This window comes from Artibeus jamaicensis, unplaced genomic scaffold (assembly GCF_021234435.1).
Source record: "Artibeus jamaicensis isolate MK-2021 breed Jamaican fruit bat unplaced genomic scaffold, CSHL_Jam_final scaffold_3222, whole genome shotgun sequence".
Lineage (NCBI taxonomy): Eukaryota > Metazoa > Chordata > Mammalia > Chiroptera > Phyllostomidae > Artibeus > Artibeus jamaicensis.
Window position 1 is genome coordinate 2,229,646 of NW_026522038.1, and position 26,005 is coordinate 2,255,650.

The window sequence follows — 26,005 nt, forward strand, 5'->3', positions numbered from 1 at the left end:
GAGAGCTTTAGCCTTGCTTTACTTTGTTCTCCCTGGAAAGATGTGTTCAGGTATACTCAATAGTACAATTTTTCCCACCTTCCAATCTAGAGTGACCCCCAGCTTCCTGAGATCCTCCCTCAAATCCCTCAACCAAAGTCCAAATGCTATAACTGGTTCTTGCTAACACCTTCACTAAATCATCCCGTGTCTACCCAGGTGTTTTCCCCATTGCAATGAGAAAGAAGTCCAACTTGTTCAAATACAGGTGTGCTGCTGATGATCTTTGTCTGCCAGGCTTTAACATGGACAGAATTCCTGGTGATATTAGCATCACATTTTAACATCCTGACACCACCCCCTCAGACACACACACACTTCTTTAAATTCCCCTCCTTCAATCACTTTTGTCTTTCACTTTATCAAAGTGACCACCTTTTGCATTACACCAGTTATGTTAGTCCATTCATAACCTTGATTTCACTTCTTTTAATGAATATTTTTACTTTTTCATTATGCCTCATCTTGTCTTATCTTTATGTATATCATTACATGTCATAGTACAACTCAAATTTGTGGGCGATCACTTTAATTAGTTTCTTGCGTAGACGTTCATTTTTCCCTGTCTCTTTTATTGCACTTATCTGGCTAAACCCTTACCCTAGCTAAATCTGTCTGCCAGTGCCCATCATGCTGAAGGCTGCTGCTGAGAAACACAAAATTGCACTGACTGGTTTCACTTAAGGTTCATGTAAATATACTTCAATTTCTCCCATCCTAAAAACTTTTCTTTTGTCCTCACTTCCTATTAAAGTTAATGTGCCATTTTCCTCTTCCTTCCTTGTGATGATTAGTTTTATGTCAATTTAGTTGTGCAAAAAATATCCAAATATTTTGTTAAACATTATTCTGAATGTTTCTTTGAAGGTGTTTTTGGATGGGATTGATTTATAAGTCTATGACCTTTGAGTAATGCACATTGCATTCCATAATCTGGGTGGGCCGTCTTTAATCAAATGAGGGCCCAACCAGAACAAAAGGCCAGCTTCCCTCTAGCAAGAGAGAACTCTGCCAGCAGGCAGCCTTCAGACAACACCTGCAATGTCAGCTCCTCCTGCCCTTGAACTCCAACCACAACACTTTCCAACTCCTCTCACACACTCTGATCGGTGTTTCATTCCATCACACAGTCAGAATTGCTCTGGTCAAGGACACCAATGACCTCCGCATTGTTAATTCAGTTTTCACCTTTTGTGTTATTTGATCTCCAGCATTGTGGTAGGCTGAATAAGGTCCCCGCCTCACCCTGGGACATGTCTCTGTCCCAGTCCCTGGAATTTATTAATGTATTACATTATCTTAAATGGCAAAAATGATTTTGCAGATGTGATCAAGCTAAGAATATTGAGATGGAGAAATTATCCTACCTAGGTTATTCAGGTGTGCAATCACAGAAGTCCTTCTAAGACAGAAGCAAGAGTGTAAGAGTCAGAGAAGGAGCTGTGACAATAGAAGCAGAGAAGAGAGAGAGAGATTTTAGGATGCTATGCTGCTGTCTTTGAGGATAGAGGGAGGAGCTATACACCAAAAAAATGAGGGCAGGCTGTGAAAGCTAGAAACAGCAAGAGAATGGATTGTCCCCTAAGTTTTTTAAAGGGAATACCTGCAGCAAAGAGGGCCTCCCGAAGCTCTAAGCTGACATGATTCTCTATGCTCAAGTTCTCTGAAGATAAGAAAGGGATTATTTTCTATTGCTGCTCATACAAAAACTTTAAAGGGATTTTGATTGACTCTACTGGGCCTTGTGTCCGCTTATGGCCTAATTATTGTTATGACTGCCCATTGGGATAGCATACATATCTTATTGGCAGGGGAGGTAGGGCTATGTGATTGGCATCTTTACCAAAAAAGAGGAGGAAGTCCTAAACAAAAATTCTAGACAGGATAAAATTCCTAAAATATTACACTGTAGTCTTTAATCTTAACATAGCACAAACTGACAGTGAAGTCTAATTCTTATAGCATTTTTGCTACTACTTGAAATATTAAGCTATACTGAGAAGCAAAAATATCTTGAGAAATTCACAAGAATATCTATAAGGCACATGAGAAGACAGGAAAATATTGAAGATTTTCTATGAAATATTGAGGTCATTGTGCTTAGTTTTAATTTTTTTAATACATTAAATTTTAAAAAATGACAACATTTTTATTGATGCCAGTGTCATGTGTCACAATATAAATTTCAGCATCAGTTAAGTTTAACAGTGTGTCTGAGCTATTGGTTGAATAGCTTTTAATCTAAGCTATTTTTAATTTTAAGTTTTTGCTGCAGTTTTTTTTGTGCCTACAGCACTTTTGCTAAGATGATGCCTCTGATGCTTTCGATGATTGGCATGATTTTACTGATCATGAATAGCACAATCTTTCTTCTCCTTTATGTGTACGATATGAAAGACAGTGTTGGAAACCACATTCCTCCGTTTTACATAGGCCAGTATAGAACCAGCACTATGGGATACACAAATGCCACTCTTCCTTGTTCCTTCACTTTTGGGCAAGGTATAATCTGAGGATAACAAATTATGGTCTGACAAATACAAGTCCATATGGAGAGCCACCTGCATTGTCTCTGATTGGTCTTTCTCAGCTACAGCTGTGCTTGTGTGCATAACCTCACTGTGGGGCTCATGGAGGCTCTTGAACTAGGAAGAGTCCATGGCTGCTACCCATGGGGGTTTCTTTGACATAACTTGGCTGCATTCCATCCTAGGTGACAAGCCCTAAAGTATAGCAAGCAGCCTTAAAATATGCCTGTTGTGAGTGCTACTCTAACCTTACAAGTAAGTATTCCCATTGTAGTCATTCTTAAAAGCCAGCCTCCAGCCTTTGTCAAGGACCAAAGCCATTGGGTCACCTATGGGGCACATGCCCTACAGGCAACACCAGCATCAAGGAATAACAGTGAGTCAACACAGGTGACTATGCTAGTCACTCAGAGTTTACTAACACAGGTTCAATCCAAATCTACAATAACTCAGTAACAATAGCAATCACTCAGAAACAATCAGCAATAACATCCCGCAGGAGAATTGGGGAACAAGAAACCCAGGTCTCAAGAGTCCAGGTAAGGTCTGGGTCAGGAAGGCAGCTGGTCCAATGTCTTGCAAGACGGAATCTATAGCAGCTTCAAAGTCACTTACAGCAGGGTTGATTGGTGGGGCAGGGCATCTCTCGGCTGTCTCTCACCTGCCCTTGGCTGTCTCATCTGTCTGTTTGAAGGCTTTTTCTTTCATACTCCTGTATGATGCAATGTTGCAGCGGCCTTAGATTACCACATGTTTTTTTGTGCCCCCTCAATAAGGACACGTTGATTATGTGCCTCTACTGTGCGTGCTCCGAGAGGGTGGTGTAACCCTTCAGAAAGGCACGTGTTTCCACCATGTTGTACTGCACATACTTGAGGGGTTGCATCATCCCATGAGTCATTGCTCTACTGTGCATCCTCTAAACATGACTTAGCTGATAGTACTGATACCATCTTCATTCAGTGCTGCTCTCCACAATGCAAATGGCCTCCCTTTAGCTATCTGCCCATCTCCCAGGCTGAGCGTGTTACCGGTTAGCTAGAATGAAACTCAGTCATGGTCATGCTTGTCTGCACATGATCTTTTCCTTTTGTGTAAATATATTAAGTTTTTCTTTTTTCTTCTTTTTAAGAGATAAGCATAGTACTACAGATGCCAGACATTAACATGTATAATTTGAATCCATTATACCTAACTGTTATTGTAGCTAAGAAAGACAACACTGCTACTCTTCTATCCTGAGTGGCTGTGGTTGTAACCACAGCCCTCCTTTGCTTCTCTGTAGTCTATTTCCTCATCCTCAGGTTTGGCTGAGCTGAGCTGGGTTACAGGCAGGGAGGAAAAGAACAGAGAAGGACTGATCCATAGGTACACACAATTCTTATCTTATTGCAAGTTAAAGGCTTATTTCCTGCCGTCATTTACTTTAAGTGGGAATGAGAAGCCCTGAGAGACATGAAAGCCTTGTCCTGGTTCTCTCCTTAACTGATTACACAGCATTAGGCAAGATCTTTAACTGCTGTGGGATTCAGTTTCTTTTTGATAAAATGAGGCGGCTCACTTAGATTATTTCTGAAGTTCTTTTCCTGTTTGAATTACTATGTATTTAGAGAGCTTCACTTCCCTTCGTTATGTTCAGTTTCTAAAATATTTTTTCACTTTACAGTTGATCCAATTAGAATGTATACAAAAACTGGTGTCAGAAATTTTATTTTGATGTTTCCTATATTCTTTTATATTTTCTGCTAGAAGAATATTTTTGACTGCCAAATTGAATAATTGTTTTCACACATATTATGTGTATTTTTCTTCTTTTTAACAATTTAAAATTTATTTATATTTATAGTTAGAGAGAGAGGAAGGGAAGGAGAGAAACATCAATGTGTGGTTGCCTCTTGTGTGTCCCCAAGTGGGGACTTGGCCTGCAACCCAGGCATGTGCTCTGACTGGGGATAGAACCAGCGACACCTTGGTTCGTAGCCTGCACTCAATCCACTAAGCTATGCCAGCCAGGGCTTATGTGTATTTTTCTTAACAGTATGCTTCCCATATGTTTTACAGAATTTCTGCATGATACAATTTTTACATGAGTTTATTCAATTTTGGAAGTGAATATTCAGATCAATAATCTCTTGCATTTTATTTTATTTTTTGTCAGTCCATTGTGATTAAATGTTCTGAATTGGTCTTCTCAAATCTTACTTAGAGAATAATTCTTCCCAGGTAAGTAATTAAATAAATCATATATGGAAATAAATCTTATTTAGGCAATGTTCTTCATGGACAGAGGCCATACTCAGGAACAGGACAGAGAGTCAAATTTGAGATGATTTTAAAGTTAAACATGGAGAAGTGCAAAATTAGTAGCATCTTTCCCAATTACTTAGACAGTTTACTGAGGCTTACTTCATTTGACAGAGGCATCTATGGCTAAGAACCCATCACGAGAATTTTGTGATGAAAATCACAGATGAAAAGGCAGGCTGAGCCAAAAGAAATAGCCAGGTTGCCTCGTTTTACTGGAAAATATGTGCTTCTTGCTTCGATGGAGGTTTATCATTGCCAGGGCGGAGAATTGGCATTTTTCTGAAGATAATAATAAGATCATCATGGACACATTCCTGAATTTCAGTGTACAGAGGTTAGGCTCCCTAATAATAAGGGAGTGACTTCTGTGTCCAGGAGCAGTTATTCTAAAGAAGCAGAAGTGCATCCTTCATTAGGTAATTTCCATAGTATACCAGCCACCACTGGGCTTTTTTAAGTTATAGAAAAGATTTTATGCCTTTTCTTATTCACTCTGCTCAAGTGTTTTACAGATGACTTTTCACTTGTATTGCAATATCCACTTTAGTTTACCTTAAATGTCGCTCCTGTCACTCCTAAAATCTTTAGTTGGTATTTACTTTTCTGGATTTGGTTATAAGGATGCAACTTGTGTTCACTGTAGGAGAAGGCCTGGACTTGGAGCAAGAAGGCATGAGTTCGTGAACTAGCTGTGTTACTTTGTGTAAGTTTATTTAACTTCTTTGTGTCTAAGATAAACTTTGTCATGTCAAAGATGGAGAGTGAGTAAAATGATTGAATTGTGTATCTATCTATGTATATATACACACAGGTATTTTTTGTAATATTTAAAGAGCTAAAATTAAGTTTATCATGATTATATAAAGGCTCCTGCTCTTAAAGTTACCATCATTCAAAACATGGCACTTGTTTGTGTGTTTTCATCCTTTAAATTCAATCCCAGTTGTAATACAAACTGCTCCCTTCATATTTCACTCCCTTTTGTTCTCTGTTTGTTCTTCTGGGACATCATCTCTGTAATAATGACATTCATTGATGCACTTAAAAAATCATATATTTCAGCACTAAGCATTATAGTCTTCTCAAAAATAACCTTCACTAATATGGTCTCATCTAAAAAATCAACTTCATGATGTGTAGCATAGGGGAAACAGTCAACAATGCCATAACTGTGTGTGGTGACAGATGGTTACTAGACTTATTGTGGTGATTACTTAAGGTACATAAATGTTAAATCACTATGTTGTCCACCTGAAACTCATATAACATTGTATGTCAACTATAATTAAAAATAATTTCTAAAAAGTAACTTCATTGGTAGTTACATGACTTGAGAGAAGATATTATGTTTTATTGACTTCTAGAAATCTTCTGCTATGAACTATGGATTGCAATTAGTCCTTAATTTTATGCATAAAGGAGAGGAATGGTATGGACAGCACAAAATAAAGACAGACATTGAGGGAATTATATACTGGGATTGCATTTTATGCTAGATTAGATAATTAGTGTTGATGTTAAAAACTATTTATTGCCAAATTACATGTAAAAATCCCTTGGAATTTTTAGTTTATTTAACATGAATGATTTTATATACACAAACTTGTTCTGATATATTGTTTCTCATTAAATCCAACACAGGCAGAATTTTCTTCAGCATTGGAACAGATGACTTTTTCTCCATTTGAGCACCAGATGCAGTGGTTGGCTTGTGTTCTGGGCCCTTCTGTGGCCTGCCAGGGCAACATCTTCGCTCTACAGGAAGCACAGAGGTTTGTAATTAGTGCAAGGCATGGGTTCCCCTTGGATTGAATGGATGGGTAGAACATTAGCCACTAAGTTCAATAATATTAAAATTATTATTATTTTTTACCAAACATGTCAGAGTAATTAGCACACATGAGAAGATGTGTGTTAATAAACTTACATTTGTCTATGCACTTGAAAACAGGCCTGCCTTGGAGACATTGTAGGTTCTTCCCAGCCGGCCCAGTAAAGCAAGTACTGCAGCAAAGTGAATATCACAATAAAGAAAGTCACACTTTTAGTTTTGGTTTCTTAGTGCAGTAAAAATTATGTTTATACTCTACTGTGATTTTTGTGTGTGTGATAGCATTATGTCTGTAAAACAATGTACATGCATTCATTAAAAAATAACTTTATTGCTAAAAATGCTAACCATCTGAGCCTATGGGGAAGTGGCACCAGTAGAGTTGCTCAACACAAGGTTGCTGCAAACCTTCAGTTTGTTAAAATTGCAAAACCTGCTGAGCACAATGAAGTGAAATGCAATAAAACGAGGTATGACTGCACTTATAAAAACACATAAGAGCAAAAGACATTTTAAATATAGATTTGGAATCAATTATCAAACTATTTGTGAATAACATTGGTTAGAATGCTGTACCGCTGCATAGATAAGCCTTATCATCATTTGAAGATTACCTAACTCAAGATTATCAGCATTTCAGGAAGAAGACATCTGTGCTGCCATCCAGAAAATCAAAGGCAATAAGAAGTCTTGGGAGAACAGCACATGGCAGAGGATGGTGTTAGGTACTCTGGAGCCAAATTTTGTGGGTTCCAATCCCAGGTTTCCCATTGGCAAGTTATCTAAACTTAGTACGCCTCAGCTTCCTCATCAGTAAAAGTAGAGACGGTGGTACTTGGCATATTGGGTTGTTAACTCATAATGAAATGAGTTAATTTTGTACAGCACTACAACAGTTCCAGGGATATCGTAAGCATGATTTAAATGTCCAGTGTGGTCAGTACTTGTATTAGTTCCCTAGGGCTGCTATAACAATGTAGCATAAAGCTGGGTGTTGAAAAAACAGAAATGTATTTTCTCATGGTTCTGGAGTCTGTAAGACAGAATCAAGGTATCATCAGTAGGATTGGTTCCTCCTGGGTGTTCTGGGGGAGAATCCATTCCATGTCTTTGTCTTAGCTTTTTAGTGTTTCTGGCTGTCCTTCCAGGTCCTTGGCTAGTAGATACATGAAAGCAGTCTCTGCCTCTATCAGTGCCTGATGTCTCTGGGGTGGCTCCGTGTTTCTGCTTTTCTTCTTAGAAGAGCCCGCTCTACTCCAGTAGGACCTCATCTTGACTAGCTACACCTGCAATACCTCTATTTTCAAGTGAGGTCTCATTCAGAGGTGTCGGAGGCCAGGATATCAGCATATCTTATTGGGTGAGCACAATTCAAACTACAATCATAATAATTTATGATATCAATAACACAGGCTTATTTAGTCTGTGTGAATTGAATAATTTAATGTACCATTAATATGTTCAGTATCATGGGCTTTTCAGTTGTTGTTTTGAATTTCCAAGGTTTCATGAGGCTATTCTACCTCTACAGCATCCTTTTTTTGTCCTGGAGACCAGAAAATTTAGCAGAAGTTGCATGTGGTTTAATAACCTTAGACCCTCCATAACATTAACCTTGGCCCTCAGTGAGGTGTTCAGGTAGTAAGACTGTTTCTCCCTTTTATCCCTCCTCTCTACCCACTCTGGAACCCTGTCCTGGTCCCTTCATAATGCAACTACTCCACTAGCTTCATAGCTTCCCAGGTTTGTTTTGTTTTTTTTTTTACTCATTTTGTCACAACTGGGCTTTTGTTTTGGGTTTTTTCGGCCAGTTGTCAGCTTTTGAATTCAACAAATCCAAAAGTAAAACCCATGGCTGTTATGATGACATTGGTATCCATTCACACTGGGTGTGCATTCTAGTTCTGCCACATACTGTGATGGTACCTTGCACAAGTTACTTTACCTCCCTGTCTAGATTTCAGTTTCTTCATGTATAAAGATAGACATATCTACATAGATCAGTGTCTGGTCCACAACAGACACTGTAATAAATGTTTGTGAATGAATGCAGATATAAATAAAAAGGGTTGTTGAGATAATTAAACGAGCTAATGAACACAGAGCTTGACACGTTGAGAGTAGTGAATAAATATCAGCTTTTTATTTTTATTTTCTTTTCTCAATCCAGATTTCCTCATTTCAGCCACCTGCATCTGTAAGTGATTCTACTCTAACATTCTAGATTTGAAGTGCTAGTCATTTTTAATTTATTCTGTTATCGACTGGCTGTTGATCTAGCTAATCACCAAGTTTTATCAGCTTTTCATTTGAAATTCCTACAGAGGCCAGACTTTCCATCGTAGTTATGTTGGCTTTGGAATCCATCCCCTCACAACCTCCCACTGGGCTCACATCTAGAAGACTGGATCCTCCCTTCTCTACTCTTTCCTTTCTATAACCCATCCTGAAATCTTTAGTCATCTTTTCCAGCAAGTGAGTTGCAGCAGTCCTATTTCTGAAGAGCTGTATTTTGACAACTTAGTCTTATTGATAAGACCTACGTGAGAATACTAACCCTTTCCCTCTCTCTTCTTTGTAAGTGGGAAGACAAAAGCATGTGTGGATGCCTAATTATTTGTTTCACATTCTGATGCATTTGAGCCATTTACTGCCTGCCTTGATGTGGTTATGGCGGCAATGTTCAAAAGACTGACATATCCCTGGGGCTGTGACAGTGCTTTTTTAACTCAGAATTTGTCTAGGCTTTTAAAACTTTCTTGGTCTTATTTTCAGTGGTACTTACTCCTTGAGTGCTTTCGGTTTTTAAAACTGTATGTTGTTTCAGTATGATGAAAGGTACTCAGAGTCCCACCAGATGGGATTTTATGCATTGAGTTCTGATCTATGTGGCCAGAACCCAGGCTCCAGAAGGACCACAACTCCATCTATGGGAAGGATGACATCTTTGAAGAATATGTAGCTTCTTCTAGTAAAAGTCAAGCATACCATGTCCCAAAAGAACTCCATATTTTGGTCCAGATCAGTGATTTTCAACTTTTTTCACCTCATAGTACACAGAAACTAATTACTAAAATTCCATAGCACACCAAAAATATACCATTTTCCAATTTGACAAAAAAAGATAAAATTTTGATTTATTCACACCAGATGGTTATTGTTGTGTTGGCTATTGTCATTTTTGAAAAAGATTTTATTTATGTATGTTCTTTCTTTTTTTTATTGTTCTAGTAGAGTTGCCTCCATTTTCCCCCTCCCACTCCCCGCCACCCCAGCCATCCATACTCCCCATCCTTGTTCCTAGCCCTCCTTGGTTTTGTCCATGGGTCCTTTATAGATGTTCCTAAAAATCCTTCTCCATTTTTCCCTCATTCTCCACACCCACCTCCCCTCTGATTACTATAAGATTGTTCTTAATTTCAATGTGTCTGGTTATATTTCACTTGCTTGTTTGTTTTGTTGGTTAGGTTCCACTTATAGGTGAGATCACACAGTATTTCTCTCTCACTGCCTGGCTAATTTCACTTGGCATAATGCTCTCCAGTTCCATCCATGCTGTTGCAAAGGGTAGGAGCTTCTTCTTTCTTTTTACTGTGTAATATTCCATTGTGTAAATGAACCTTAGTTGTTTTTTATTTGTTTGATAATCTAGGGGAAAGAGATCAGTGCTACTGACTAGATAATCAGATATTGCATATCTTAAAAATTCTTGAAGTACACTGGTTGAAAATCACTGGTCTAGATAAACAAAACATGTTCTGTAAGAAACTCCATCTGCCTTAGATGGTCTAATTTTTGAATAACTACAGGATTATATTCAGGTGCATGGCCATACACACAAAAGTTAGTTATGGTCTACATGTTCCCTAAAACAGCTATCTGAGATGGGCTCTTAATTCTGCTGAAGCTTCTTTTATTCAGTCAAGGTGATTTTTACCAAACATAGAGTCATGTCTACCTAATTAGTCTTATAGTCAAATTTGTCCTTTCTACTCCATGGTAAACCTGTATCTCAGATCCCAGTTTTGCTAAAAGTGATCTAGAATATGGCAAAGGTGAAACAACATCATTCTCACTGAGCTAACTAATAATGAATGGAGAGTTAGGCCATGACTACAAACAATTACCAGATCAAGTAGAAACCAAAATTATGATTAGAACTTGTCAGCTTTCTGCATATGGGCTTTTCCAAAAATAAATCAGTACATTTTCCTGTTCCCATCAACAGAACTCATCACTTCTATTTCCAGTCTACTCCAGATTGAAAACTTTTAGCTTAACCGCCAACCAGCAGCATACCCTTGGGAGTCACTCAGCATCACTAGAGTTTAATTTCATCACTATAAAATGAAGAATCTGGGGTTCACTTTTGATTAATACTGAAGATTTTAAGACTGCTGGTCAAAATGATGGCATAGACAGACATGGTTCTTCTCTTTGCACAACCACATCAAAATTACAACTAAAATATAGAACAACCATCACTCAAAACCATTAGAGAGCATTATGCTGAGTGAAATAAGCCAGGCAATGAAAGACAAATACCATATGATCTCACTTTTAACAGGAATCTAAACAACAAAACAAACAAGCAAGCAAAATAAAAACAATGACACTGAAATAGAGACAGTGACAGGAGGGGAGAGGGGAGGGAATTTCAGGGGGAAAAGGGGAAGGATTTACAGGAACTAGTATAAAGGACACATGGAGAACAACTAAGGGGGGTGGAAATGGGAGTGAGGCGGGGGGCACAGGAGGGTGGGCTGGGATGAGAGTAAAAGACAGAATACTGTAGTTGAAAAATAATTAAATAAAAAATTTTAAAAAAAGAAATCGAGTTGAATAGAAGTCTAAAACCTATAGAATTAGAGAAACCACATACATCCAAACTATCAGGAAGGACACAGACATGGAACAAGCTGGTCCCACACCCGTGTGTGATGGCTAAAAATTTGGGAGGGATATCATGGGACTGAGGAGTCCCAGCCCAATGTCTCGCCCCCCCCCCAGCCCAGGATTCCAGTGCCAGGAAGATAAGTCACCATAATTTCTGGCTGCAAAAACCAGTGGAAATTTAATTGGTGGAAGAAACTTCTGGAGCCCCAACCAGTTCCTCTTAAAGAAGCCACACATGGATTCACCTACTCAGACTCACTCCCTTGAGCTTCAGCACTAAGGCAGCAACTTGAAAGTCACCAGCATACTGGGAGAAACTGAGTGTCTGTCATCAAGGCAAGCAGAGGCTATTGTACCTTTCTTAAACCCTCCCCTGACAGAGACACTGAGCCACAGAATTGGCAAGCTGGTGCCATATCCGAGCTTCCATCAACCTGGTTAACACTGTTTGACCAACCTTGGAGATTCACAGAAACTCCGTGTCACTCAACTTATAGACCCACCCAAACTGGTTTTCCATATGATGGCTCACCTTGGCTCATGCTTCACAACTTCCTAAACCCTCTCAAAGAAGCAACAGCTGGCCTCAGTGAGCTCCAGGCCCAGCACTAGCAGTAGCCAGTGTAGATTCACAACTTAGCTTCGCCTGGGAATCTACAAGCCCAGCACAACTAGCAACCATATCAGATTGCTTTATAGCTCAGGCAGAGTGGCCCTGGGCAAAATGCAGTTGGGAGCTAACTCTGGCCTGCACCACCTGGGAAACCCAGGGCAAGTGCACCGAGTGGGTAGCTACAGAACACACTGGAGCACTACCACCCTGCTCCTGCACAGCCCATCCTCCATGGAGGGTGGAAGTTGGTGGTAAGTGGTTACAGCCAATCCTTGCAGATGACTGGCCTGGGTAAATCCCTCCCATTGATCTGCCAACAGCACCAAGGCTCAACTATGAGAAGAGGGTTGTACTCAGCCCACACAAAGAGCACACCTCAAGTACTGATTTTGGGTGATAAGGGGAGCTATGCCACTGGTCCCTAGAGCACGCCTACTACATTAGGTCACACTACTAAGACACAGAGTCAAAGCAGCTCTACCTAATACATAGAAACAAACAGAGGGAGGCTGCCAAAATGAGGAGACAAAGAAACATGGCTTAAATGAAAGAACAGATCAAAACTCCAGAAAAAGAACTAAACAAAGTGGAGGAAAGCAATCTATCAGATACAGAGTTCAAAACATTGGTTACGAAAATGCTCAAGGAACTTAGTGAAGACCTCAATAGCATAAAAAGATCTAGTCAGAAACAAAGAATACAGTAATTAAAATAAAGAACAATTTACAGGGAAACAACAGTAGAATGGATAAAGACAAGAATCAAATCCATTATTTGGAACATAAGGAAGCAAAAAGTAACCCATCAGAACAACCAGGAAGAAGAATAAAAAAAAAAACCACTAGGATAGTACATGCTTATCCTGTGGAAGAACTTCAAGAGGCCCAACATTCACATCATAGGGGTGCTGGAAGGGGAAGAGAAAGAGCAAGAAATTGGAAATCTATTTGAAAAAATAATGAAAAAAAACTTCCTTAATTTGGAGAAGGAAATAGACATGCAAATCTAGGAAGCACAGACAATCCCAAACAAAATGGCTGCAAGGTGGTCCACTCCAAGACACATCATAATTAAAAAGCCAAAAGTTAAAGATAAAGAGAGGATCTTAACAGCAGCCAGAGAAAAGCAGTTGTTTTTTAAAGGAGTTGACTACAGAGGACTGTCAACTACATAAGACTGTCAGCTGGTTTCTCAAAAGAAACTTCATAGGCTAGAAGGGTTTGACAAAAATATTTAGAGCTATTAAAAGCAGAAACCTACAGCCAAGATTGCTCTACCCAGGAAAGGAAAAGTGTCATCGAGGAACATGTATAAAGGACCCATGGGTGAATTGAAGGGGTGTATGGTTCAGGGTGGGAGGTGGGGGTTGGTAGGCAGGGAAAGAGTGGTGGGAGGAAAATGGAGACAACTGTACTTGAGCAACAATAAAGAACAAAATAGAAGGGCAGTTAAAGAGCTTTCCAGACAAGAAAAAACTTAGAGTCCATCATCACCATTATTATGTGAAATGTTAGAGAATGTTTTCTTATTTAATAAAAATAGAAGATCAAAACTATGAAGAATAAGATGGCAAAAATATATATCTACCAGCAATTGAATCTAAAAAGCAAACTAAGCAAACAAGAACAGAGACAGAATCAAGGATATGGAGAGTGTTATGATAGTTACCAGATGGAAGAGGGATGTCGGGGAATGAGTGAAAAGGTGAGGGAATTAAGAAGTAGAAATAGGTAGTTCCAGAACAGTCATGGGGATGTAAATTACAGTACAGGAAATGGAGTAGCCAAAGAACTAATACACATGACCCATGGACATGAATAATAGTTAGGGGATAGTCTGAGGAAGTGAAGGGTACTGGGCAGAGGGGGACAATGGGAAAAAATAAGGACAACTGTAGTAGCATAATCAATAAAGTATAATTTTAAAAAATAAAAAGTTTAATATTTCAACCATTTCTGGAATTGAATGTTGCATCCATACATGGAATGGCTAACAGTCTTCTTGAAAGATTCTGTTATAAAGCATAAATCGTATTATGTTATTATTTTGCTTAAAATCCTTCCATGGATCTTTCTCACAATCAGATTAGAAGAAAAGTTCTGTTAAAATACACGAGCTCCATAACTTGGTTCTCAGAAAGCTCTCTGATTTCCTTTTCCATGCCCACCCCTCTTCTCACATTGCCCTCCTGGGTATTACCAAACACATCACATACTCATCCTCAAGGCCTTTAGCCCTTGTTCTTTCCTTCCCTGGAATTCTCTTTTCCTAGTTATACACCCAGGTACCTCTTACTTCTTTCAGATCTTGATTCAAATAACATTCTCTCAACAAGTTATTTTCTAATCTCTTGACCTAAAATGCAACCTTCTCCTGAGTGTCCTAGCCCTAGTCCCTTCCTTTCTTATTTTCTTAGCGTTTATTAATATCTAACATATAATATGTAACATACTGTATATTTTGTTTATTATCTCTATGTACCAGAATGCCAGGAAAGGGATTTTGCCTGTTTTGTTCACCCAAAAATTTTTGGAAAAAACGAAGGAAAAATAATGGATAAAAATGTGTTCTCTAAATCAGATGAGTCTATTGGAACTGTTGATTCTGATTCAATCTGGTAGCCACTTGTGGACAAAGACTGTCTTTTCTTGACCACTGAGTAATTGTTCACATAAGAAGATATGACATTTCATGGTATTTTGAATCTGAGGACTGGAAATCTTCTTTTATCACTGAGCAAATAAAGGCCAATCATCTGTTATGCAATGACTGTTAATGAGTTATATATAGATGCAAACCATTACCAGTTGATTAAAATTAGCACTTTTCTAACCCTCAAAATTCATTCTCTTCCTCCCTCCCCTTCCCTTTCTGCCTCCCTCCCTCTCTCTCCCTCTTCCTCTCCCTTTGACTGTCTCTTCTCTTTAGCTATTATATTTCAAATAAAGTTTTGTTATAATGTTTTGGGGAAAAAGTGAATTATTTTAAGTCTACTGTCCTAACAAATTATCTGAAGCAAATATTCTCAAGAGTTTAAAACCATCTATTTAAACAAATTTAATTACTTAAAGTCCTATTGCCATCAACATTAGGATAAAGTGATGAAATTGCTTATTTCTGACCTCACGTACCTTATAGATATAATCTATTTACTCACTGTGTGCTATTACATCTGACACAAGTCAATAAATCAAGCAGTCACTGTAGTGACATTACAGTCTACTGCAAAGTCCATGAGTTAGAGAAGACTAGAGTTTTTATTTATATGACACCATGTCACTTTCATTGGTTTCCCATAAAGTACTAATCTTCTATACACAAGATGACGAATCTAGCTTGCTGTCTACAGAACTTGACCCTTTCAAAAAGTTTATTTGGGCAACAGATGTCCAATCTTCAACATCCCATCCAGCAAAACCATGCCTGTTTTGTCAGCAGGGGAGATTTGTGGCCTTATTAAAGAGGCTTCAGAGGAATTGCTGGTTTTAGGCACTGGTTGATTAGTTTGATGAAGTGTGTTTCAAAATGTTTATTCCTTCTGTTCACTTTTATTTTCATGGCTTATGTATTTCTGGTATTTTCTTCCTTCCCCTGTGATGTTTGGTTCAAAAATGCCTGAGATCCCAGGGCATTTATTGGTGTTCAGCCTAGCTCATTATATACTCAGACAAGTATGGTGTTTGACAAGTCATTTGGATTTTTAAGGCAAACTTGGAAATGTCTAGGATTGGTTAAACCCTATTAACAGGTGGTAAGCACATTGCTGAAAAGTGTCCTTTGTTGCACTCAATTAATTTCCATCAAAAGCTGACTGATCATTGACTACAGATCTAGTCATCAACCTGCTTGCTTTTGAGCCAACGTATTAATCCATGAAAACCACAACACTGTCCCCACCCGCTCCTACCACCAACCAATTCCCTGTGCACGGCAAAGGCCTGGGTATGGTCTGGTTTCTTCAACCTGCAAAGTTAAGGGTCACAGTTTTTCTTTTCTTTTCACATCTGTTCCTTCTATTTTCCATGGGCCATTTCTCAGTTGCCACCCAAAGAGATGAAGGCAAATCCCCACTCTGAATGTTTGGACACCAGAACTAAGCTGGCAGGGTCTGCCGTGAGGCCCGTGTGGTTTAGGAAACTATACTGCTTGGTTGAGATTTTCCAACAGTGTAAAGCAAAAGAATAAAATAGACCAGGATTTCTATTTATTTTCCAGAGCCACGGTCATTTTATTTTGTGATTCATTCATCTGGAAAGTACTTTAAAAGGAATTTGACACCTCATGTGGTCTGGTGTCACTTAGAACAATTTGAAAATATGGGCTATGCTTGAGGTTTATTGATTTAGCATAATTTTCTTTTCTCTTAAGGCCCATCTAACTGATTTCCATCCAAATGCCCCAAGGAGCCTGTTACATGATAAAGATCAAGCTTGCCTGCTTATCAAATAGGATAGCCTTTGATATAAACAGAAAGGTACTATTTAAGTCAGATTTTCATTGACCTATGCTCCAGCTAAACACCTATCCACTTTTCAAGATTCAAAACAAGTGTTGCCCTTGCCCAATAGCTCAATTGGTTAGAGTATCGTCCAGGTACGCCAAAGCTGTGGCTTTGCTCTCTGCTCAGGGCACATACAAGAAACAATCAATGAATGCATCAATAAGCAGGACAACAAATCAATGTCTCCCTCTTTCTCTCTCTTCCCCTTCTTCTCTCTCTAAAACAAACAAAAAAAATCAATCGATAAAAAAATTAAAAACTAAAGGAAACATAAGTGTTGCTTTATTTCAAAACCTTTTCCTTGTAACACATCCTCTCCAGATAGGAATTGCATTCTTAGACTATCAGCCCCAGAGTAGACTAAGACTTCTCTTTTAGCACTTAGGCTAATTTGTTCCACTCAAGTCTAACTGACTTCATTAATTAGATTACAAAAACTCCCTGAGACTTGAAGACAGCAATATTTTTATCATTCATCTTTGAAGTACCATTGCCTGACACATAATAGGCTCTCAACAAATGGTTTAATTAAAAATTATCCAAGTGAATAGATTGAATGTGCATGCTGTTCCTGAGACACACCATGGCCATGCTCCTTCAACACTGCAGTCTCTGCTGTGGTCTTAATACTTTGCCCTCAATGCCCTTTCCTCTTCCCTGCCTGGCAAAATTTTTCTTGTCCTTTATATTGCTGCAAAACAGTTAATTATACTGTAGAGTATTTCCTCTCTTCACAAGCACTATTAATCAACTTTTTCTCTTTGTCCAGAGATCCACTAGCACTTACCTCACATTTCAGTTATTATTTGTGTATTTATTGGTCATTTCCTCTTACTGGCAGCCTCTGGATGGATGAAGATCCTGTTTGGTTTAGATTTTAGTCTAAGTGCTCAGCACAGGCCTGGCTCGGAGAAGGTGCCCAATGGGAGAGTCCATCAGAATTTTTCTCCAGCCCCTAATGTTAATCAGCTGTGGAAGTTTGAGCACAATACTGAATCTTTCTTGGCCACCATATCTGAAAAACAAGAGCCTGGGACAGTACTAAGATCATGTCCAGGTCTTCATTAAGCACATTATCTCTATGTCTCACTGCCATGCATTTTGCTCCTGTCTTCATTTGAGTCTTTCTCGTATACAACTATGCTTCTTTTCTCCTTGCCTTATTTTCTCACTCAGAAATTGTATTTCCTCTATGTCACCTGAACATGTTCAAATAGTCAATGACAATATTATTTGTTGAACTGAGAGAGGTACATGTTAGATGTACGATCTGGGCAAATTTCTTAGTCTCTCCATAGCTCTTTTCTCATTGGTAAAATGAGGATAATAATAGTGCACAGCCCTCATAAGTTTGTTGTGAGGTATTGTTTGTTGTGAATATAAATATTCACTTACTGAATATTTATAAAGGTTTTTGAACACTGCCTGGCACACAGTAAGTGCAATAAAGTGCTTGTTTACTTATTAAATAAACAATTAATAATTCCCTGTATTTTATTGTCATGTTCAATCAGTTGACTGTGTCTACTGCTTTCTAGATTATCTTATCTTGAATTTCACTCCTATGGTTATCAGCAAAACTTTTTGAAAATTACCATAATTTAGCTTGCTGCCACAGAAGCTCAGTTAGAATCCTGTTAATTATTTATCTTAAATACCACATTCTTTCTAATAACTTTTTTACTTTAAAGAATTTTGTTTATTTATTTTTAGAGAGAGGGGAAGGAAGAAAGGGAGGGGGAGAAACATCAATGTGTGGCTGCCTCTTGGGCGACCCCTACTGGTGACCTGGCTCAAAATCCAGGCATGTGCCCTGACTGGGAATTGAACCAGTGACTATCTGGTTCACAGGCCAGCACTCGATCCACTGAGCCACACCAGCCAGGGCATTAAATGCCACATTCTCATTCTTTCACAAATGCCACTCAGAATTTATTTATAATGGAATATCATGTAATTAACTTACTAGTAATAAAACATGTATGGTACAGCTATTATTAACAATAATTGTCAAATACAAGGCTTTCGTCTTGCCAGTTTCACTATTCTTTAAAATTAGAATGTACACAAAGCTCCCAGGGCTATTGTGAATTGCATTAGATTCCTGAAGATGAGAAGAATAGAAGGTTTTCAGATCTGGGTTTGGCAGATTTACCCAGTACCCTAAAACACTTTTTTCCAAATAAGACACAGATTTTCTAAGTAACTCTATTGCAACAGCATCTAAAAGACATAAAAAATGTTGATGGAAGACTATTTTATTTCAAAGCATTTTTAATTCGTGCTAAATTTAGCTGTCCTGTGCATGAAGTAAAAGTATCTTCTTAAAGACCAATCACCCCATTCATATATGTGTCTCACTTGAAGGAAACCATTACTGTGTGTATACTACTGAATGAGACAGCATGTGTATATGTTTGAGTATGGAGTACAGCAGTAGGGGTTACATTCCTATACAATGAAGTCCAAGGAGCATTTAATTGCAATAAACAAGGTTAGCAAAAACCATGTTTTCTGTTTTCAGGAATTAAGCTGCATTTTTTAAAATAAGACAGACCACAAAGAGTCTGACTTGGAAGAAACACTAAAGCCCACATTCTAGTCTCAGATCCAGCAGCTGTATCATTGGGTAAGCTATTTGACCTCATTGTGCTGTGCTGGCCACATTTGTAAAACAACAGATGTGAATGATATTGCTGTACTGAGGAAAGATTCTACAAGAAGAAGGTCTGGAGCAAAGAAGACCTTGGGTGAGAGGCGATTGCAATAGTGGCAAGATTTTGTACATCAAGCGCAACTCACAGCATTATACTGTATTAGCTCTCACCTGCTGGGTAGATCTTTATCAATAAGTAGAGGAAGAGCTCAGATGGGCCTCTCAGCCCCAGGATTGCCTTAAGACAATCATCAATAACTTGGCAAAATTCTATATTTAACATTATTTCTATGGTATTATGTGTGTTCATAGTGTAGGTGAAAGTATAACATTAGATTAATAATCCTCCTAACAAATACCATTATCTTTCTGGCAGAAGGTAGAAATATGTGAATTAAGACAATAAGAAAAGGTGTAGCATAGTAAACAAAAGAATGTGTGGCAGTCCCAATTTCTTTTTTAAATTTTTCATTAATTTAGTTTTTTTACTTAATATTTATTAATTTTTTATTACCACCTCATACCCCCTCCCCACAGCACTCACCGTACTGTTGTCCAGGTTCATGAGTCCTTTTTCTTTTTTGCTTAGTCCCTCCACTCTGTAACCTCCCTCTACCCCCAAGGCGTTATCCTGCTCTCCATCGATGAGTCTGTCCCATTTTCCTTGTTAACTCAGTTTGTTCATTAGATTCCATATGTGAATTAAATCATATGGTACTTGTCTTTCTCTGATTAGCTTATTTCACTTAGCCCAAAGTTCTCCAGGTCCATCCAGACTGTTGGAAAGGGTAAAATTTTTGTCCTTCTTATGTCCCACTGGTATTCTATTGTGTAAATATTCTATAGTTGCTTTATCCACTCATCTATTGATGGACACACTTGGGCTACTTCCATACCTTGGCAACTGTAAATAATGGTGCAATGAACACAGAGGTGCTTATGTTCTTTCAAACTGGTGTTTTGCATTCCTTCAGAGATATTCCCAAAAGTGAGATAGCTTCTGGGATAGCTTTTGAGACAGTCAAAATGCAGATCCATTTTTGGTTTTTTGAAGTATCTCCACATTACTTTTCATAGTGGCTACAAAAATCTGCATTCCCACCAACAGTACAAATGGTTTTCTCTTGTCTCCACATTCTCACCAGCACTCATGGTTTGTTGATTGATTGATGAGAGCCATTCTGGCAGGTGTCTGGTAGTATCTCAATGAGTTTTTAATTAGCATTTCTCTTATGAGTAGTTACTTTGAGCATCTTTTCATATCTTAGTTGGCCATGATCTCCCCTTTGGACAAGTGTCTATTCAGGTCCTTTGTCAAATTTTTAATTGATTTTTTAGTGTTGAATTTTGCAAGTTCTTTATAAATTTTTTAAAAACTATTTATTTTCATAGACTGAAGGGAAGGAAGGGAAAAAGAGAGGGAAAGAAACATAAGTGTATAGTTGCCTCTCACAATCCCCCTACTGGGGACCTGGCCTACAACCCAGGCAAATGCCCAGACTGGGAATTGAACCAGCAACCCTTTAGTTTGTAGGCCCATGCTCAATTCACTAGCTACACCAGCCAGGGCTAAATTTTTTATTATTAACCCTTTGTTGGATTTATTGGCATATATGTTCTCCCATTCTGTGGGTTGTCTTTTTTGTTTATGATTTCCTTTGCTGTGCAAACAAAATTTTAATTTGATGTAGTCCCATTTATTTATTTTGTCTTTTATTTCCCTTGCCTGATGAGATATATCATATAAAATATTGCTATGAGCAATGTCCAAGATTTTGCTGCCTATTTTCTTCTAGGATTTTTATGATTTGAAACTAACATTGAAGTATTTGATCCACTTTGAATTTATTTTTGTGTTTGGTATAAGAAGTTGGTCTAGTTTCATTTTTCTGCATGTATCTATCCAATTATCCCAACGCTACTTATTGAATAAACTATCTTTAGCCCATTATATGTGCTTCCTTCCTCTGTCAAATATTAATTGACTATAAAGATGTGGATTTACTTATGGGCTCTATGTTCTGTTCCATTAATCTATGTGTCTGCTTTTATACCAGTACCATGCTGTTTCAACTACTATGGATTTATAGTATAGCTTCATATTATGTAGTGTGATTCATCCAACTTTGTTCTTCCTTCCCAGAATCACTGTTGCTCTTCATGGCCTTTTGTAGTTACATATAAATTTCTGAAATACTTGTTCTAATTCTGTGAAATACATCATTGGAATCTCGATGGGAATTGTATTGAATGTAAAGCTTGCTTGGGGTTGCATGGAAATTTTAATGATGTTAATTCTTCTTATCCATGAGCATCATATGTGGTTCCTCTTATTTGTATCTTCTTCAATTTCTTTCTTCAGTGTCTTATAATTTTCCAAGCACAGGTCTTTTACATCCTTGGTTATGTTTATTCCTAGGTATTTTATTCTTTTGGAAGCAATTGTGAATGGGATTGTTTTCTTAATATCCCTATTTGTTAGTTCATTATTGGCATATAAAAATACAACTGACTTCTGTATATTAACTTTATATCCTGCTACTTTGCTAAATTCATTTATGAGTTTTAGTAGTTTCTTGGTGGAATCTTTGTGGTTCTCTATGTGCAGTATTATGTTCTCTGCAAATAAAGACAGTTTTATTTCTTACTTTCCAATTTGGATGCATTTTATTTCTTTTTCTTAACTAATTGCTATGGCTAAGACTTCCAGTACTATGTTGAATAAGAGAGGTGAAAGAAGACTTCCCTATTCCTGATTGTATGAAAAAGAACAAGAAAATTCTCCAGAAGAGCTAGATTAAATGGAGGCAAGCAATTTATGAGACAGGGATTTTAGACTAATGATTACAAAGATGCTCAACAACATAAAAAATATTCTAAAAACCATAAAAAAGAACGAGTAAGAAATAAGAAATGTACCGTATGAAATAAATAATACACTGGAAGGAATAAACAGTAGGTTAGATAAAGTCAAGCATCGAATCAGTGATTTGGAAGAAAAAATAGAAAAAAAACCCACCAAGGTAGAGCAGCAAAGAGAAAAAAAGACTTTTATAAAATGAGGAGAGCTTAAGAAACATTTTGGACAACGTCAAGCATAACATCTCCATCATGGGAATACCAGAAGGAAAAGAGAGTGAAGAAAGAATTGAGAACCTCTTTGAAGGTATAATTACTGAAAACTTCCTTAATCCAGTGACAGAAAAAGTCACAAAATTCCAGGAAGTTCAGAGAGTCCCAAACAATTTGGACGCAAAGAGTCAGATTATAATCAAAATGACAAGGCTTAAAGACAGAGAGAGAACCCTAAAAGCTGTAAGAAAAAAAAACAGGTAGTTACACACAAGGGAGCTGTCATCTTATTTCTCAAGAGAAGCATTTCAAGCCAGAAGGGTGATGTGAAATAGTTAAGGTGATAAAAAGCAAGGACCTACAACCAAGGCTACTTTATACAGCTAAGCTATAATTTAAAATTGAAGGAGAAATAAGGAGTTTCCCAGACAAAAAAAAGCTAAAGGTGTTTGTTAATACCAAAACATTAGTGCAACAAATATTAAAAGGCTTGATTTAAGAAGGAGAAAATGACAGAGGAAAATAATCTAACAACAAAATTGCACTAAATATATATCTGTCAATTAATCACCTGGCTTAAATGCTCTAACCAAAAGACATAGGGTAGCTGAATGGATAAAAAACAAGGCCCATAAATATATATGGCCTCCAAGAGACACATCTCAGATTGGAAGATACACACGTATTAAAAGTAAAGGGATGGAAAACATATTTCATGCAAATGAAAAGGGAAAGAGAAGCTGGGGTAGCAGTACTTTTATCTGACAAAATAGACTTTAAAACCAAGGCTATAGTAAGAGACAAAGAAGGATATTATACAATGATAAAGGGAACAATCCAACAAGAGAATATAACCCTAGTAAACTTTTATGAACCCAACATAGGAGCACCTAAGTATGTGAAGCAAACCTTGATAGACATAAAAGGAGAGATTCACAGAATTACAGTCATAGTCAGGGATTTTGATACCTTATTGACTTCAATGGATAGATCTTCCAGACAGAAATTCAACAAAGAGACAGTAGCCCTAAATGACACACTAGATCAAATGGATTTACTTGATATCTTCAGAGCATTTCACCCCAAAGCAGCAGGATAGATATACTTTTCAAGTGCACATGGAACGTTTTCTAAGCTAAACCATGTTAGGATACAAAACAAATCTTAATAAATTTAAGTAGGTTAAAATCATATGAAGCATCTTCTCTGATCACATTGCTATAAAAATAGAATTGAATTACAAGAAGAACACTGAAAACACACAAAGACATGGAAGCCAAATGACATGTTATTAGATAATGAATGGGTCAACAATGAGATAAAGGAAGAAATCAAAAGATACCTCTGAACAAATGAAAATGAAGACACAACAACCCAAAATCTGTGAGACACTGGAAGAGCAACCCTAACAGTGTTCACAGTATTCAAAGTATTACATAGTAATTCATAGTAGTACGGGCCTATCTCAAAAAACAAGAAAAAGCTCAAATAAACAACCTTACCTTCCACTTAAAGGAACTTGGAAAAAGAACAACAAATAAAGCCCAAAGTGAGTAGAAGGAAGGAAATAATAAAGATCAGAGCAGAAATTAGCAAAATAGAGTCTAAAACAATGATACAAGAGATCAATAAACCCGAGATGGTTCTTTGAAAATATAAACAAGATTTACAAACCTTTAACCATAATCATTAAGAAAAAAGAAAAGTGACCCAAATAAGTAAAATAAGAAATGAAAGAGGCAAAGTAACAACTCACGCCAAAGAAATACAAAGGATTTTATGAAAATGTTATGAATAATAACTATATGCCAACAAATTGGACAACCTGGAAAATGGATAAATTTCTAGAAACATATAATCTTATGAAACTAAATCAGGAAGAATTAGAGAATTTGAATAGACTGGTTATATCTAGTGAAACTGAAGCAGTAATCAAAAGAACTCCCAACAAATAAAAGCCCTGGACCAGATGGTTTCACAATTAAATTTTACCAAACATTCCAAGAACTAACACCTCTGCTTCTCAAACTATTTCATTAAATTCAAGAGTGGGGAAGCCTCCTAAACTCATTTTACAAGGCCAGCATTATCCTAATTTCAAAACCAGATAAAGACACTACAAAGAAAGAAAATTATAGACCAAAAAGGTATACACTATGATCAAATTGGATTTATTCTGGGAATGCAAGGATGGTACAACTTTCGCAAATCAAGAAATGTGATTCATCACAAAACAAAATGAAAGATAAAACCACATGATCATGTCAGCAGATGCAGAAAAACCATTTGATAAAATCTAGCCCCCGTTTATGATCAAAATTCTCAGCAAAGTGGGAATAGAGGGAACATAGTTAAACATAATAAGGGCCATATATGACAAACCCAATGCCAGAATCCTGCCCAGTTCTCCTGTAGCCTACTCTTTACACAAACCAAGTAATCTCTGGAATTTTATAGCAAAAATGGCAAATCCAGAATTTTATGTTTAATTTTCCAAATTTTAAAACACTCAAACAAAACATTTGCAGGACACATCTGGCCAGTGGGCCCCTATTAGTTCCCATTGCTCTGTAGGCCATACTAATTCTTCCCACATGTTGGGGACAATCTCGACCTTCCCGTTCTGGGAGTAGTAAGTGAGCAAAAAAGTAAAAAACAAATACTGTAAGGACAACTTCTCTGGTGAGAAAATTGTCTCCTGCTTGACAGTCAGCCGGCCTGCTATGGCAGATTAATTTTCTAGAGTAGCATGTTCTCTAGACTAGGCCAAGCAGAGCTTTTGGTGTGCTTTGTTGTCTGTGCTGGGATAATATCACATTAGTGTTGACTGTGGCCACTCAGCCGGGCCCTCAGGCACTCTCAGCAGTGGCTTCACTTGTCTCTTCGTAGGTTCTTCTTGCCATTTCCCCAAAGAACCACCACAAATCCTTCAGTTTTCCCTAGTCTCTTACAATATTGATCTATTCCTCCTTCTGTTGAAAATTGAGGTCTTCAATAATGGATTATTTTGGTCTTTCACAGTACAGACAAAGTTACATTGACTTTTACTCTCACTTCCTATTCTTCAGTCTCAGAAGAAAGGAGCTTTGTTTTCTGCTCCTGTTCTATCCGACAGCTGCTTTGCTGATTCCCTTTCATACGTTTTAAAATCAGCATCAACCCCTCTCTATATTTTAAATCTTTCTCTCTGTATTTCTCCGTCTTCCTTCCTCCTTGTTTCTTTCCTCCTTCCCTCCTGGTTCCTTCCAGGACTTCATAAACAAGCTCTTGTATTCCCACCTCCCATTGTTCTGACTCCACCTCCTCCCCTTGTTCTGCCTTCTCTCTCCTGCCCTTGCCTTTCCTCACAAAGAGGGAAAAGGGGATGGGGGGAGATGGAGGAGCATAAGAGGGGATAATGAGTGATAAGAGACTTGGCTTAGGGTGGTGAACACACAATACAATATACAGATGATATATTATAGAAGTGTATACCTGAAACCAATATAAATTTATTAACCAATGTCACTCCAATAAATTCAATTAAAAATTAAGAGAGAGAGAGAGAGAGAGAGACTGCTCT